The sequence below is a fragment of the Eutrigla gurnardus genome, assembly GCF_963514095.1.
Source record: "Eutrigla gurnardus genome assembly, chromosome: 7".
In the NCBI taxonomy this organism is placed as follows: domain Eukaryota; kingdom Metazoa; phylum Chordata; class Actinopteri; order Perciformes; family Triglidae; genus Eutrigla; species Eutrigla gurnardus.
In genome coordinates this window covers 20,244,856-20,258,362 of record NC_139921.1, presented here as the reverse complement: position 1 = coordinate 20,258,362, position 13,507 = coordinate 20,244,856, and positions in this window count along the sequence as shown.

The following is a 13,507-nucleotide window of genomic DNA, read 5'->3' as shown; positions in this document are numbered from 1 at the left end:
TAAAACATACTTCCTATAATGCACAAAATGCTGTGTGAGAATCAAAATAAAAACCTTGCTTTAGGGTGTTTATCATAGCGTCCTGCTTTATCTTTAAAATAATAAGCTTACTTTATACATTTTTCTATATGCCAGTGATGCATTCCTGATAAACATTATACATTTTTACAAACTAGTCAATGCAAGTCCTCTCTGGACAGTGAAAAGTAAAAAAACCAAAACAAAATACTTACATCTTGGTCGCCTGAAGGCCCATTTTTACTTCCAGACTTTTTAGATCTTCCAGATTTAGTTTCCTGAAGTGAGCGAGAGTGAGGAAGCAACTACATTATAACAACATACATTATATTATGTCAACATGTAATAGTACTATTTGCATGAAACATTCAGTTTACCTTTTCTTTTTTGCTCTTGTGAGGCATGCTGAGATGGGAATCCCCCGTGGTCACACACTGACAGCAGATGCCTGGTTAACGGTCGACACAGAGTGATGTGGCTCTCACAGCTGACCATCCGGACACCATGTGACTGAGTCCGAGCCACGACCAGATCTCATCCTATTTCCACAGGGGCTGCAGCACACGACAAATCATGTGCTGTTAAAAAGACACACTTCACCATTGAAGACAATACCAATTCTGTTCCCTGTCAGCGTCCAAGTTGCTGCTGCCGATGGCTGCACTTTCTGTGTGTCCTCCAGCCTCCCCGAGAGATGTGTGTCCTCAGCTGGTTGTAATATTTATTAACTGCCACGGGGGGGCAGTGTTGTATCTTGAAAAGAGGAGGTAGACTTGCATGGTTGACCGGGGTCTCAAGCTGAGTTTCAGGCATTCATTACTTAGGCTGTATATAGTGACACAACAACAGATAATGTAAAGTTTATTGGAATTATCAAAATGGGAGTTTAAACTTGTCATCAGGTGAGTACATAGCAGGCGGCAACCTCTGGTTCTGAAAGGTGATGCCAATGCTGAAGTGCCTTAAACGTGCATTCTCTATCCTGGCCATCAGGATCCGACTCATATGGTTGCAAGAAGAAGTCCAATTGCCTGGATGTCTGAGAAAATTACTCAACTTCTCCCTTTATTTATTGCAGTAAACATTGTAAACATGAGGTTATGGCCTCAATTGTGCTTTCAAATCTTCTTCAATTCAACATGATGTCTCCTTTCTTTTGTTTTTTTATAGACTAAATACAAAAGAGTGGGTGCTCACAAACACAGCCACACATTTATTTGTTGTTTTTAAAGAAATCAATTGAATATTGTGACACGCAAAGTGTATTTTTTATATATTATGTATTATTTCTGTATAACTTAAATTATTATGAACTAGGGCAAAATTATTGAATGAAAATTCAGAAACATGAAAAAGAAACCCTTAACTACACTGAATAAACATGCCACCCAAACAAATAGAATTGTAATGCAGAAATCCCATATATGAAAACTACAAATGCATATTTGATTAATTTAAGTGTGATCCCATTTATGTGGCTCCCTTGTTAAGGTTGTCCATGAAGAACCACAATCGGATGTGGTTATTTATTTATTTTTTATTGCTCGTCTTCCTCATGTAGCCACGTTATGTTGTAATACGTAGCACAGTCCTAGTGGTGGCAGTGTTGCATTATTTTGTGTTAGATTGATTCCCAGTTTCATCTACCTACATGCAGGTAAATATGAATAATTGATAAAATTGCACATTTGGGGCCAAGGAGTTCATAGGAAACCCTGTCATATGAGATTACTATACAATGATAATGAGTCTAAATGTTCTTTTCACTAAAATTGAACAAAAACTTAAACCACCCATATGTCCTTTAATACTCATTTGCATTGAAGCAACCTGAGTGAGATTACCCCTTATTGAATGTCTTTTTCTGCCTCCTTCTTTAACTCCCACTTAATCCAGAGAGTTTAAACGATAGTTTGCGCTCGTTTTCACATCGACAGCAAGCACATGTGTTCTATCACAAGTGATTGGAGAAGAAAGTGCAGACTGACATGAGCAATGAACAGCGTGCGTGGGCTACAAACGAGAGTAGGATTGTTTTCTATTCTGGGGGTCGATGCAGCACACTGGTGCGTATTGATCAGTTTGTGAGAGTGTTCTGTCCTCTGAATCATTGTGTTTTCATCTCTCCCTCCGTCCGCGGCCAGAGCCTCGTTGTCGTCAACACGGTGTTATTGCTGGGCGATATGGCTCCCCTTCATTTCCTGTCTCAGCACCAGCAGTCAATGCAAGCGCACCGTTTCTTGCGTGCATGTGTGTTGCTGGTGGTGGATGGATGACTCTGCGTGAGGCAGCACAGCGTGTCCTTCGTCTTCACAAAGAAATGCAAATAATGAACGAGGATTTCACAGACAGGTGGTGTGATGAAGAGTAAGATTTCTATTCATCCTTCAATAAATCGTTTATTTTTCCAAATCTTCATCAACTTCAAGCTAAGAAGACTTCTCGTCTCTTAGTTTTTCTGTTTGGCGTTCTTCAAGAATTACCTGGCCCACATTCTTCACCCTTTACAACACCTGACTTCACACCAGAGCTGTGCAGTGAAGAGTGAGTTGCCATAACACCAGCTTGTTTCATGTGAAAAGCTGTCCAGCCAAAGGGGCTAATGAGAGGGGCTGCTCGACAAGAGCTTGTTTATTTTTCCAGGGGAGGGACGGACAAAAGGGTCGAGGTTATTGTAATAGGGGGAGATTGCTGAAGAGAACAAAAGAGGACCAGAGGGCAACGGGGGAGGAGGGGGTTGCTTTGGCTTTGACTGTAATCACGGTGATGTATCGCAGGTGCACGATCCCCTATGATAACACACAAATGTGTATTGATTGTGCGAAGCTCTCACACTTGCATGACCGTCTGTTCGCCTGCATTCGTTGTGAAAGGGAACTGTCATGACTTGGCACATTGATTTAGAGGGTAATTCATGTTTTTTCCAAGAGGGTGAATTCGAATGACTTTGGTCAACATTTCCACCTGTCTGACTTGTCGTTTCATGACAGGATCCCGCTAAAAGTAATGAATATATTCACTTCAGGGTGCAAAATGTGGGCATTTTATATCGCAGGTGTCGTTTGGGTGATGTTTCTTGATTCAATCTGGAGCAAAGAAAAGGAACACACAAAAAAAAAACATTATAAATGAGTTGTAAATCAAATTTTGTCTTGCTAGATCCTCACTAAGCCTAGTTCCGCAGCTCTGAATTGCTGCACCACATCTCAGATTTTTTTTCAGCATCGGGAGGTCAAACGGATTTGCCGTCGTGCCCAATGACAGATGTTTCTGGCTCGGAGAAAACAGTTGACCAATCAGAGCGTAGGCGGGATTAAGTCAGCATCTTGTGAGGCTCTGATTACACAACATTGTTGGGATGATCAACAACATTCCTCAGTCAAAGTTCAATAGTAACAATCAAGTGGTGGGTGTTGACATGTTTAGCATGATGGAACGCTCTCACTGTGGACAGAGATACCCTCACCTCGCCCCAGCAGATGGCTGGTTTGACGGGCCTAGAAGAACATCATGTACCTGCCTCGTCATCATCCCATGGGATTCAACTTTCCAGTTCCTCCAAGGTGACCGTAGTCTTTTTTCGTCTAGTTACTTTCTGCCGTCACCTCGCCGTTTCGAGCCAACTCCACTGGAACTGAACTCACGCTCGGCGCCCCACAGCTCACGCTGCACCAGCTTCAACCTCGTTTCATTTCCCCGGTGTGTTGGAGTGCTCCCCAGGAAGCCGTTTCCCTCGGCTCTACCCTTTTTTGCATTTGTGTTGCAGCCTGATTTCTGCCTTTCACAGTGCTTTCAGACACCTTTTATCATTCACCCAGAAAAGATTTGATTGCATATCTAAGCACATTTAGCTCTCGGAAATAAATCTTGGAATGTTTTCAAAAGCTTAATTTGGAAAATGTGGAGACTCAGTTTCACACCAAAAAAAATCTAAACGGCAGGATGGATTCTCAAATTAGCTGCAGGTCTTTTAATGCAATGTTATTTTTATCCCTTGGAATAAAACAGGCAAGTATTTTTAAATTATGAGCATTTAGAAGATCTTTTGGAGATATCTGTATTATTATCAGAGTGAAAAAAATGTTTTGATTAAACATTTCACAGGTGTTTTGTTCACATAATTTAATTTCAAGAAGATTCTTATACAGCTAGAATTAAACAGAGAGAACAAGAAGGCAAGCCCCTCAGAGTCGAGGTTCTTTTTGTTGTATCTTCCATCCATTACAAGTCATTATGGTTGATGCCAGACAAGTCACTTCTAATCCAGAACTTCATTAACAATAAATTACACCAACCATTCAGCTGTGACACAGACATAATAGCCATTAATTGATTCACTTTGTTTCAGTAGACTCATACACCGTCCGCACCTCGCTGCTGATCTGTCTGTGAAATAGGACTTTATTTTCATTTACTTGGCAATCATAAAATTGAACAGAGAAAATGTCAACAGGAAGTTTGACCTTTAAAAAAAAATGTGTCGTGATTGATTTATTCAAAACTGCATTTGTGGTTTCATTTATAGCATTAAGTGGAACTACGCAGTCATTCGAATAAGCAATGTAAGGTTAATGGTGATCAAGATGTAAAAAGAAATGTTGATTTTAAGGACAAATGCCTTCAATTTAAATTCCCCATCGCCCCGAGAGCACAAACAACATCTCTCTAACCTGGATGGTGGCAGGTCAGAAGGGCCTGGCTTTTAAGAAAAGCCCTCGGGTTTCTCAGAAAATACAATAATACTTCTGGATCTGAATATTTGAAATGCAGATTTGTGTAATTGGATTAAGGTGCACACTGAATCCCTGTTGTATTAAATAGTGTCCTCTGACTGAATCATTGTTGACAAGCTAAGCCTTTGCGGGGAAACCTGAGATGTTAGTTTTCACCCCCCTGAACCCTGAGCTGGGGCCGAGGAGATGATGTGATTTCACCGCAGATATTTCATGGCTTTTCTTTTTCTGCAAGGGGCTCAAGAGAAAAGGCATTTCAGATATTTCTGGAATGAAGAAAAGCCTGTAGCTGTGATCTGTCAGGTGGTTATGAAACATAAGAAGGCAATGTCGTCACACCTGCCTGCACACACATGCATACAAACACATACATACACACAGGCTTTATATGTGATGCAAAGGGTAGACTGTGTTCCCATTTAATGAAAAGTTCAATCCAGCAACTGGTCGCCTTAGCTTAGCATAAAGACTGGAAACGGCTAGCCTGGATTTGGCTTGGATTAAACAAACAAGATATGGTGCCTATATTACTGAGCTTTTGAGGTGCTGGTTGTATGACTTATTTTGTCCAAAACAGCTTGAGCCTTTGCAGTCACTCATGCCTGCACAGACAGACACGGAGCAGCACATACACCCACACACATCCTCTCAAACATGATCCCTTTGACAAGCCCCTTCTATTGTACAATGCAACATGTACAGGCTCAGGGTGAACTCTCTGCTCTGTAAGTTGCCTCTACCTGCTGTCATGTGTTTGTGACGGAGTCTTTCAGCTAGAACGGATTGACAGTCTGCTGCTGCAGCAAGTCAACAATGTAACTGGATCCCCTCTGTGTGTGGTTCAGACGTCTCTTTTTTTTTACCTTCACCTCCATTTATCTATCATAAAAAAGGAAGGAAAAGGGAATAAAGGGTCTATGACAGGCGCAGCTGCAGTGGGAAGGAGGGAAAGCAAGAGAGGGGATTGGTTCAATCAATCAATAGTATATAGACTCAGATTACAAAAGTAATATAAAAACGTATTTTCTTTTGTTATGGCTGGACCAAGAGCAGACACTCGCACACAGAAATCAGCTGAAAGACAAAGTCCGAAGCAAACAAAAGCTGGAAAGCTCAACACAAATTGAGGCAACCTGACAGGGAGGTGGTGTGTGTATACACACCGGGTGACTAATTGGGGATGAGGTGCAGGTGAGGCGAGTGCAGCGGCGAGAGGAAGTAAAGTTGGAGTCCATGAACAGAGTGAGTGAAAAAAACAAAATAAAACAGGAGGTGTTCAGCCTTGACGGGATATGCTTTTTCACTAACTAGTTGCTGTCTGATTGGTCGACACCATCAGACAGTGTTGGATTCCGTCCACTCATTGTAACACTGTCCAGTATTATTTAGAAGGCAAATTAAAATGATATTTTAGTGTTAAATACAGCACATGTGAGCTCCTGCACTCTTCCCCGTACCTGAACGTCACTGCCCAGACACTTCCAGCCTGTGATGCTGTCTGAAGAGCACTTTGTCGAGGGTTAAGCTGTGTTGCTTCTGACTACAAAGTGAAGATCTTGAAGTTAGATCTTGAACTTAAAGTGCACAGCAGCATGAAACTGTGAAACGGGTGGATTAAGCTTAAAGATGTCTGCTTTCTGGAGTCTCCACCTTGCTACCATATTTCATTAGAGATAAAGTCCTGCTGAAAAGCCTTTGAAATGGAATAACGCTCCATCCCTGCCGTCATCCAGTGGTTCGCTCTGACCCCGCTCTTCTCAGACCAGATTTCCTCTCCCTCCGTCCTTTTCACATTTCTTAGTCCTATCTCCTCCTCGCTCTATCCTCTGCATCCTCTCTCAGCCTCGGCTCCTCTCTCTGCCGGTGAGGTAGTCGGGTCAGAAAGTGAGGCAGCTGTCCGTTCTAATCTGAGGAGCACAGGCGGCAGGAGACCGAGACAGAGGTTGACAGAAAGGCCAGCTCTCCACATCGATAAAAGGCTGTGCTTGCGCTTCAAATCGGATACCATCCAACTTGACCTATAAATGTACGCAAACGCCACGGCAAAAAGAAACGCAGCTCCCTGTCTGGAGAGGCTCCATCACCAGACATGAAGTTCAACCTCCCCCTGCAGAGGGAGAAATTTGAATTTGACACCGGGACCTGAGAATGATGGAAAAGATGATGCGGTGCATTGACAGGACTGAAGATAGGAAATAGAAAACCATCAACCAGGGAGAATAATACTTCGCATTTTTCACATCAATCATCTGCCAGTAATAAAACAGCGTTTTGAGCGGGTAATTACATAATTGCATGTTACTGTATGTGTGGGAGTTATGGACTTTTTTATTTTTAATTCATGCTTAAAACCATTTATCACTGCATTGAACATTTTTTTGGGGGGGCTCGGCTTCTTTGCTCAAGGCACAGATTCAGAAATCTAAAGTGAAATTCCTGCCAGCTGTGGATTTGCGTAATTAGATATTAACTAGGTATTTAAAAAATGTGCCCAAAACCAGACTTCTTGCTTTTGCCATTACACACTTATTAGTCCGACTGTTACTTTGCAGGCATTATAGCAAGAATGGAAATTACTTGAGCATTACATCTTGCCTGATGGTCGCATGGCGGCACTTTGCAGAGATAGGAACTTGGGATGAATTTGATTTTCTGGCAAATTAATGCTGAGAGAAATTCTGGTGCCCTGTAGGAAGAGCAATGTCTCGATGGTGTGTTGTTCTGTGAGTGTGTGAGTGTGTGTGTGCACAACTTGGCCGGAAGGGAACACCAGATTTTCAGGATTGTTCAGAATATTTCTGTCCTAATTAAAGTTCAGTGTGGAGGATTGGTAGGAGCAAAAGAAAGGAGCTTCATTAATATCATATGCATGCTCTTATATTTACCACACTCGTGTGCATCGTGCGTACTGGAGCTTGCAGGAAGCCCGTGGAGGTTTTCTTGGTGTGCGTAACAAGTGAGTAACTCAGGTATATGACTGCATAAATATAAAGTCATGTCTTAAATGTTTTTTAAAGATAAATGTGTAATAAACACAGTAAAGATATACAAATACATACATAAATGCATGTTCAAACTTGATTGCTTAACTCTTAAAAACTCTTCTGGCGTGGTGAAAGAAATGACACAATTTTTTTTATTCCTGGAGGAGCAGCAGCTATTAAATATTTATTGAAGTTGTCACTGGACAGCGTAGGAGGAGCTGTCTTCTCAGCAGTGTGGTCCTATTGTAAGTGAATGCAACTGAGGCAGCTATTATCAGTGTCCATGAAGAGTGAAGGATTCTGCAATTGTGTGAAACATACAACACTCATACATACAGGCAGCATAGTAACTAAGTTTCAGTATGAGATTTATATATGTACTTTTATGATCATGTTGTCATTGTACAGAGGGCTTATCCTCCTTCATGCAGCATCTTTTCTTGTTTTAGGAGATAAGGGTCACAGGGCCGACGTCTCCTTTTCACAATCTCTATTCATTTATTCCAGAAAAACAAGCCAAATGATGAATGGACTCGCACCTTTCTTCCATGTCAACATCATTCTCACACTGATAGCTGATTAGAGGACGACCCGCTCCGTCTCCGAGCCACCGCCGCAACATGAAGACAGCCATGCCTCTGCTCCGTTGCAGTCGTGTTCATCATTTCAGCAGTACATTTTTAAGTGTGTCTGTTCATACAAGGCACCTACCTGGAGGTCATAATTAAAATTGTTGTTCTTCCAGTGAGTACACAGCTCATCCTCTCCCGAAAAATTAAAGAATTAAAAATAATGTAAAAAAAACCTCCCAAACAAATAAAAAAAAAAGAATTAGGAGATTATCTTATTCTTCATTTCCCAACTCTGGATGCACAGACTTTGTAAAAATCTGCTTTAAAATAATTTGAATGATAAATTCTTCATTAAGAATTAGATGGATTAGATGATTGCCATGTCTCATTCCATTTGGGTTCAACGGTGGTTCATTTGCTCTAAACTGGATAGATCGCTGACTGGAACAGACAACCTCTGGGCTGTGTGCGTGTGTTCGGTGTGTGTGTGTGTGTGTGTGTGTGTGTGCGTGTGTGTGTGTGTGTGCATGCGTGTGTGTGTGTGTGTGTGTGTGTGCGTGTGTGTGTGTGTGTGTGCGTGCCTATGTCTTCCCCTCCCCTCCCCTCCCCCCGTTTCTCTCTCTTATCCCCTCCTTTTAAAACCTTGCATTTTCTCTGCCAAGATCTCCACCAGCCAGATTAACAGCGTTGTGCAGCAGCAGTCTGTTTCTGTGAGCGTAGCGTGCATCTTCTCGGGTCCGTCCATGGAAACGAGCACATGAAGGTATATTCACTCTCGAGATCTTTCTCTGTTATGGCATCTGACATGACTCGTTTTCCCTTACAAAGCAAAGGTTAATGTGTTCCACCATAGTGACCGCCCATTTCCTGTATGAAAGGCTTTACCAGCCACCTGTGTGCTAATTGCTGATCCTCAGCAACCAAAATGTTACGGTCACCTTTCGTCACCTTTAATATCCTGACCTTTTTCCTGTCCTGCGCCTCGTAGTCGCCCCAAAGAAGAGAATATCAAAGGCTAATTGTGTCATGGCGGTGTAAAAACTGCAATGGTGACATTTTAGCAGAACAACTAGAGCGCAGCCTGTTTTGGACAGCTCAGGTGTGTTGGCGCTGTAAATGGCATAACATTCTGAAACAAATCCCACAAACATAAATTTTTGTCAAGTCTGTAAGTCTCTCAATATAATTTACCAATTTCATGAATAATTGTTACCCATATGTTTATTTTATGCATTTACTGTAAATCATCTTTCACTCTCAATGTCGTTCTCCCCTCTTGCTTTAAACGTTCGTTAACATCATCGTGAGACTGTGGAAAGCACACGAGACACGTCTAAGCTGCTGTATCTCTTTGAAGGAGGCAAAAAGAAGGACAAACAGCTCCCTGATGGGAGTGATTGCTGAATATTTTCTTGAAGATGTGGAGCTTTTTGGAGCCCATTTCAAAGGATAACAGGTCCAAAATGATGGTAAATGGGCCTGGAAAAGTGCACTGAAAGCATCAAAGATTAGAACTTGGACAGAAGAGATGCGGAGCCTCTTAACTAAATGCATACCGCTTCTTTGGAACAGTGCCCTACAAAAAGTATATTCTCTACAACTAGAACTAAAAAAATCTCCCTTCACAAAAACAGACTGATTCTTAGTTTCAGATGATTTTACACTCATGAAAACATAATGAATATTATATTTAATTTCTGCTAAAAGATCTCCCTAAATCCTACAGAATGTGCTTTTTCAAGGGATTAGACTGGTTTTACATTGAGAACGAATGACGTAAGGAAAACCCAACAAAATAGAAATCTGCAGGATATGAATGCAAACCATGTGTGTTCCTCCTCCTCTTCCTACCAGTCCCAGCAGAACCACCAGCCGCCACCACCAGTCTGGACTCCAACGGGGGATTTATGTCACTGCCACTCAGGGTAGACGCCCCACGATTGCAAATCTCCCTGTGGAAGTGCAGAAGACTGTTAACGGCTTTATCATTCCACGTCATCCATTTATGATAAATATTATATCATACTTATTGAATTCATTTTGCACCCTTGTTAACTCACTTCTGAACGCCGCCATCACGGCTATTTATCATGGTTTTATTCCTTCAGCCTGCCAACCCAGCTCTTCTCGCTTGGTTAACCTTCGGTCCAATGTGCAGCAGATCAGCAGATACTCTGGGATTTTAACTCTTATTTAACAGCATCCTGTCTCACCTTCCTCTCAAAATCCAAGCCTCATCGGGGTTTTAAGTCGCACAGCTGGCATAAAGGTTGCTGCTAAACGTGCAGCAGTGATGACCTTGCAGTGTACTCATGCATGTTTTAGACAAATGTTTTTTATGGACCCTTGATGCTCTGGCTCCATACATAAAATATGAATTTTCAGCTTGTGTGGAAAAACTGTTGGCCGTGTACGGACACACAATGGAGAGCCGATAGAACAAAGAACAACCTATCAGCATAACTTATTCATTTGTATTTTGAATAGTTCACAAAAAGAGTGTGTATGAATATACAGGTGACATCGATCTTATTATTGACTTTATTCTCTTTCTTTTTTTGTTGTATAATTCAACCGTTACAGCTTCCCTGTGTGTTTGGGAGATGAATATAATTAACTAGATTTGTGTTGCTACAGTGGTTTTATTTATCCTTCAGCAATTCTTGTTCATGTGTCCCTGGAGTGAAATATTTCATGGTTCTTGGAAGAAATTGTATTTTTCTTTCTTTTTTTTGCAGTAGTATTGGTGCTGTATAATTAATTTCAATCCAGCATCTTTTCCCATTTCAGTACCAATCCATGATTTTTTTTGTGTGTGCCTTAACAGAAAGTGAAGAGTAAAATATTCATGCGGCCTCTTCAACGATTCATCTCCCGTGTTTGCGATCATGTATGTTGAGTTAGCAAAGGTGTTTTCAATGTGTATATACAGGGAGCGTGAAGACTGCACTGAATATGCATGCATTTTTAGAGGCATGGACAGAGTGCTGTGTGACTGCGTATAGGTGGAGAGAAGCTTGTGTAATCAAAATGTGAACTGGTGGCAGACAGAATGCCGTCTCGGGTTGAGAACGCCTGCATCATTTATATACTGTATCCTCTCCTTTCTAAAGAGCATTTGACAGCGTGTCTCTCACAAGATGTTGATATTTGGGGGCATGGTCGGGTCAACGGCAGCTCAACGCTTCAATCTTTCATTCGCTTGAAAAATATTTGATATGAAATATTTATTAGTTAGTTTTCATTCAAAACTAGCAGCACAGAAACAAATCCCACGGGGATTACATTACTTTTTTTAAGCAGTTGATATTGAGTCGACATATCTGTTGGGTTTAATCTTTTTAGCTGGCTAAGTAATGTGATTTATGTGTTGAAGTGGCACCTTACAAGCCCTTACAGTGGCGGTGGGACTCAGAGGGCTACTTTGCTTTAGTGGAGACATGAGTGGAGAAGTGACAGTCGACCCCGAGAGGTTCATCCTGACCTTTCGGTTTCACTGCTCAAGACAGTCTAACTTTATCTGGAGCCATCTCCCATCCACACAGATTTGGAGTGACAGAACTACTTTTGGCTCCCTTTTTTTTTTTGCATTTCAGCCTTTATTTGAGAGGTCGCAGTTAAAACCTTTAGTGGCCTCAGTGATCCCCAAAGGGAAGGATCAATGGCCAATGGGCCCTGAATAATTAGGTTTCAACAATGTTAAGTGTGACCCACCTTTACATTTGCGGGGAACATTTATTTTATTACACCACAAGGGTAATGTGGCCTCTCTTCATGGAGGTGGGCGTATTCCCGGGGCAGTATTTGCTCACATTAGCAATTAGCTTTCATAACAATTGATTATTTATATAATGCTGCAGCCGATAAGTTTAAATGGTAAGAAAGAATGCATGTTGTCCCCCTTTTCAATTACCTCCTATTTACCAGTGCAACTGAGTGACAACTAAGCTGATTACATTTTCACTACATTGCATTGCAATTGATCCTAACAATTACATTAGAAGGACACATTGCACTTTAATGTTCACCCAAAGTGGGACATTTTGGATTCTGATAATAAAAAAAAAAGAGTAAAGTTGCATCCTAAATCTAAACTACACACTAACACGATACAGTATCTACTTCTAAAAAAATTAGCACTGTACAAAATATCAACATTAGGCTACAAATTAATTTTAAGGGAACAATATGTGAGATGTCAGTTGTGTCACTGCCAATTAAACTTCTCAAACAGGCATCAACATGTTTAACTGAGATCTAATTACAACTGAAAAGCTGTGAGCTCCTCAATTTCCTTTTTCAAAAATCAAGGGTATTTCTACATACGGTCTGCTTTAGAATATAAAAACTCACTACATACTAAATAATCAGTTTGTAGTAAAGATTTGGAGCAAGCTGGTCTAATGTTCACTTTGTCCACCATCTTTGTTCCCCACGTGACCATTTGCTAAGCAGCCGAGTGTCATGAAAAATTGTTTTTCCAAATGCTGAAAAACAGAGCACACCAAAAACATAATCTCCGTGTCAAATCAGCGTGAATCAGAAAGTACGGCTGAGGTTGACAGGGATGTCATTAGTTTAGCAGGTTTGGTCAATGAAGTATTAGAAACACATTTACATGATGGGGAATTAGATGAAAAGCTATTATGGCACAATTCAGCCAATAGATGTTAAGACATTTAACTCAAAACCACACATGTCAACCTCATGGTGGCGCTAGAGGGAAAGTCAGTGGATCACCAACATGCATGATGAAATTCCATGAGAATCCAGAGACATTTCAGTCTGGACAGAGTGGAGACTCCACCGGTCGACATAGAGCCGTGCTCCCAGCATGGCTTAAAGCAACCAATCCTTCTGGCATCTACAATGACATCGATAAGATCTTATGAGGCTTGTTCTCTTCTGTATAGTGAGCCAGTGGTTCAACTGCGGCGCTCTTTGGAAATGTAAACAAGCAATTCGCACATTAATAATACATTGACTGTAAGTGGCTATGCTGGTCTCCAGTTCTATTTCCTGTGGACTGAATCTCAAAGAATGTCCACTCCACCGGTTCATCCAGCCAAGCAGTTTCAGACCAGTGGAGAGAGAGTTACAGGGACTCATGTTTGTATGCATGTATACATGTATGTATACATGCATGTAGCAAGCACTCTGAGAGAATTGGTGGCAGAAACAAGAGAAGGTCCATTAGGTC